Genomic DNA, 4,908 nt, shown 5'->3' with positions numbered 1-4,908 from the left:
CTTCCCAAGCCTTTGAGTCATGAGTGTTCTTAAATACGTAGCATCTCAGTTTTTTAAGACTAAATTATTGTACAGTGCCATGACCCATCAGGTCAAGCCTATGTTGCCCTAGGTTGAGGCAGAGAGGGAGAAATGGAATAGAAAGATGGGTGGAGAACTGCTGGACTCGGTGTGTAGTGAAGTTTAATGTTTGTTGAAGTTAGTTTTTGTGGGGTTTGTTGTTCTCCGCTCACAGCAGCCTCCACCTCCCACGTTCATGCGATTGATCCTCTTGCCTCAGCCTCCTGAGTAGCTGCGACTACAAGTGTGTGCCACCACATCCAGCTTTTTTGTATTAATGTTTTTAGTAGAGATGTGGTTTTGCCATGTTGTCCAGGCTGGTCTCGAACTCCTGACCTCAAGTGATTGCCTGCCTCGGCCTTTTGAAGTGCTGGGAGTACAGGCATGAGCCACCACACCTGGCCTCTAAATATATAATTTTTTTTTATTCCTGGTCATTTCCTTGCTCTAAGTCTCCTTTGCGGATAACATAGCTTTCATCCTCGTGTGTTTCTGGAACAGGCTCCCCTCTCATGGGCCTGGCTTCCTCGTGGCTGAGGGGCTTCAGGAGCCCTGCTCAGAGCCCCAAGCCTGCAGGAGGCCTGTTCCTGTGTCTCCACGTAAATGGACGAGACACACCATTCCAGGATGCTCATTCAGGCTGAGAACCAAATCCAGATGCTCTCAGGCCGTTCGCAGATGACAGTGAATTTCATGCGCGTCCGTGTGAAGAGACCACCAAACAGGCTTTGTGTGAGCAACGTGGCTGTTTATTTCACCTGGGTGCAGGCGGGCTGAGTCCGAAAAGAGTCAGCAAAGGGTGGTGGATTATCATTAGTTCTTACAGGCTTTGGGATAGGCGGTGGAGTTGGAGCAATGTTTTGGGGGCAGGGGGGTGGATCTCGCAAAGTACATTCTCAGGGGTAGGGAGAGTTACAAAGAACCTTCTTAAGGATGGGGGAGATTACAAAGTACATTGATCAGTTAGGGTGGGGCAGAAACAAATCACAATGGTGGAATGTCATCAGTTAAGGCTATTTTTACTTCTTTTGTGGATCTTCAGTTACTTCAGGCCATCTGGATGGATACGTGCAAGTCACAGGGGATGCGATGGCTTGGCTTGGGCTCAGAGGCCTGACATTCCTGCCTTCTTATATTAATAAGAAAAATAAAATAGCGTTGAAGTGTTGGGGTGGCGAAAATTTTTGGGGGGTGGTATGGAGAGAGAATGGGCGATGTTTCTCAGGGCTGCTTCAAGTGGGATTAGGGGCGGTGTGGGAACTTAGAGTGGGAGAGATTAAGCTGAAGGGAGGTCTTGTGGTAAGGGATGATATTGTGGGGATGTTAGAAGAAACATTTGTTGTATAGAATGATTGGTGATGGCCTGGATACGGTTTTGTATGAATTGAAAAATGGAATAAGAGAAGGAGAAAAACAGGTATAAAAGCTCTAAGAATTGGGACGACTCAGGACATCTGATTAGAGAGTGCCTAAGGAGATTCAGCATAGTCCTGCCAGCAAAGATTATTTACTTCAAGAGTTACGAGTGGCAGTTTGGGGATAGCACCAGGAGATATCAGCTGTGCTGGCTTGGAGAAACAGTGTAAACCGGCAGTGTAAACAAGAGCAGGGCATGTATGAGTAGTTGAGAACGGTGAATAGGAGTATGACTAGACAGAAAATAGTAGGGATGACAAGTTTTTTTAGGGCACAGTCTAAGTTGGTCCGGTGTCTGGAATGAGACTGGGGCCTAATAAAAGGAGCTCAAATGGGCTGTACCTTGTAGCATTTCGAGGACAGGCCTGAATTCTGAGAAGCGAAAGTGGTAAAAGTATTGTCCAGTCCTTTTTAAGTTGGTGGCTGAGCTTGGTGAGGTGTGTTTTTAAAAGACCTTTAGTCCGTTCTACTTTTCCTGAAGACGGAGGACCATAAGGGATATAAAGGTTTCACCGAATACTAAGAGCCTGAAAAACTGCTTGGCTGATTTGACTAATAAAGGCTGGCCTGCTATCAGACTGTATAGAGGTGGGAAGGCTAAACTGAGGAATTATGTCTGACAGACGGGAAGAAATGACTGCGGTGGCCTTCTCAGACCCTGTAGGAAAGGCCTGTACCTATCCAGTGAAAGTGTCTACCTAGACTAAGGTATTTTAGTTATCTAACTCAGGGCATGTTGAGTAAAGCTAATTTGCCAGTCCTGGGTGGGGGCAAATCCCTGAGCTTGATGTGTAGGGAAGGGAGGGGGCCTGAATAATCCCTGAGGAGTAGTAGAATAGCAGATGGAACACTGAGAAGTTATCTCCTTGAGGATTTCCATGATGCAAAGGAAATGAGAGGTTCTAAGAGGCGGGCTAGTGGCTTGTACTAGAGCATAGCCTGCCTTTGCTGGTGTGTGGCGATTAGGCCTGGTGGAACTGCCATCAATAAATCAAGCGTGATCAGGGTGAGGAACAGGAAAGAAGGAAATATGGGGAAATGGGGTGAATGTCAGGTGAATCAGAGAGATACAGTCATGGGGGTCAGGTGTGGTATCAGGAATAATGTGGAGGCCAGATTGAAGTCCGGGCCAGGAACAATGGTAATTGTGAGACTTAACAAAGAGTGAGTACAGCTGAAGGAGCCGGGGAGCAGAAAGTATATGCGTCAGGTATGAGGAAGAAAATAGGTTTTGGAAGTTATGAGAAATGTAGAGACTAAGTTGAGCATAGTTTGTGATTTTTAGGGCCTCTAAAAGTATTAAAGCAGCGGCAGCCACTGCACACAGACATGAGGGCTAGGCTAAAACAGTAAGGTCAAGTTGTTTGGACAGAAAGGCTACGGGGTGCGGTCCTGGCTCTTGTGTAAGAATTCTGACCGCACTAACCATGCCTAGGAAGGAAAGGAGTTGTTGTTTTGTGAGGGATTGAGGTTTGGGAGATTAATCGGGCACGATCAGCAGGGAGAGCACGTGTGTTTTTATGAGAATTATGCTGAGATAGGTAACAGATGAGGATGAAATTTGGGCTTGACTGAAGTAATGGGGGCTGTCTGTGAAGCCTTGCGGCAGTACAGCCCAGGTAATTTGCTGAGCCTAATGGGTGTCAGGATCAGTCTAAGTGAAGGCAAAGAGGGGCTGGGATGAAGGGTGCAAAGGAATAGTAAAGAAAGCATGTTTGAGATCCAGAACAGAATAATGGGTAGTAGAGGGAGGTATTGAGGATAGGAGAGTATATGGGTTTGGCACCACGGGGTGGATAGGCAAGACAATTTGGTTGATAAGGTGCAGATTCTGAACTAACTTGTAAGCCTTGTCTGGTTTTAGGACAAGTAAAATGGGGGAATGGTAAGGAGAGTTTATAGGCTTCAAAAGGCCATGCTGTAGCAGACAAGTGATAACGGGCTTTAATCGTTTTAAAGCGTGCTGTGGGATGGGATATGGGCGTTGAGTGGGGTAAGGGTGATTAGGTTTTAATGGGATGGTAATGGGCATGTGATTGGTTGCCAGGGAAGGAGTAGAGATGTCCCATACATGTGGGTTAAGGTGGGGGGATATGAGAGGAAGACGCGAAGGAGGCTTTGGGTTGGGGAGAAGGGCGGCAGTGAGATGTGGCTGTAGTCCAGGAATAGGCAGGGAAGCAGATAATTTAGTTAAAGTGTTTCGGCCTAATAAGGGAACTGGGCAGGTGGGGATAACTAAAAAGGAGTGCTTAAAAGAGTATTGTCTAAGTTGGCACCAGAGTTGGGGAGTTTTAAGAGGTTTAGAAGCCTGGCCATCAATACCCACAACAGTTACAGAGGCAAGGGAAACAGGCCCTTGAAAAGAAGGTAATGTGGAGTGGGTGGCCTCCATATTGATTAAGAAGGGGATGGGCTTACCTTCCACTGTGAGAGTTACCCGAAGCTCGGTGTCTGTGATGGTTTAGGGGGCTTCCGAGGCGATCAGGCAGTGTCAGTCTTCAGCCACTAAGCCGAGAAGATCTGGGAAGGAGTCAGCCTTGGGCCAGAGTTCCAGGGGCTCTGGGAGTGGCTGCCAGGTGAGTTGAACAGTCCGATTTCCAGGTCCTGCACAGATGGGACCCGGCTTAGGAGGAATCCCGGGCTGCGGGCATTCCTTGGCCTGGTGGCCAGATTTCCAGCACGTGTAGCAAGTTCCTTGGGGAGGAGGTTCTGGAGGAAAGCCTGGCTGCTGTGGTTCAGGCGTTTGGAAGTTCTTGTGTGCTGGAGATGTGGCTGGGGTTTGTCTCACAGTGGAGGCAATGAATTGAAGCTTTTTTCTATTATCGTACACCTTGAAGGTGAAGTTAATTAAGTCCTGTTGTGGGGTTTGAGGGCCAGATTCTAACTTTTGGAGTTTTATTTAATGTCGGGAGCAGATTGGGTAATAAAATGTATATTGAGAATAAGATGGCCTTTTGACCTTTTAGGGTCTACGGCTGTAAAGCGTCTCAGGGTTGCTGCCAAACAAGCCATGAACTGGGCTGGATTTTTATATTTGATGAAAAAGAGCCTAAACGCTATCTGATTTGGGATAAAGAAAAAGGAGCATTAACCTTGACTATGCCTTTGGCTCCAGCCACCTTTTTAAGAATAAATTGCTGGGCAGGTGGGGGAGGGCTAGTCACGGAACGAAACTGTAAGCCAGACCGGGTGTGAGGAGGGGAGGTGATAAAAGGATTATAGGGTGGAGGAGCAGAGGCTGACCTAGCTTGGCCTGGCGAGGAGGGGAGGGGTCAGATAGGTCTGTAGAAAAGGAGGATTAGAAAGACTCAGCGATGCTTGGGGTTGGGACTGAGGGGACAGGCAGGAGGGAAAGAAGGAGGATCTGGGAGGAATCACATTGGGAACAGAGACTAGGGAGGGAACTAAGTGTGAAAAATGCCTGGATGTAAG

This window comes from Hylobates moloch, unplaced genomic scaffold (assembly GCF_009828535.3).
Source record: "Hylobates moloch isolate HMO894 unplaced genomic scaffold, HMol_V3 SCAFFOLD_17, whole genome shotgun sequence".
Lineage (NCBI taxonomy): Eukaryota > Metazoa > Chordata > Mammalia > Primates > Hylobatidae > Hylobates > Hylobates moloch.
Note: the sequence above shows the minus strand (reverse complement) of the source record.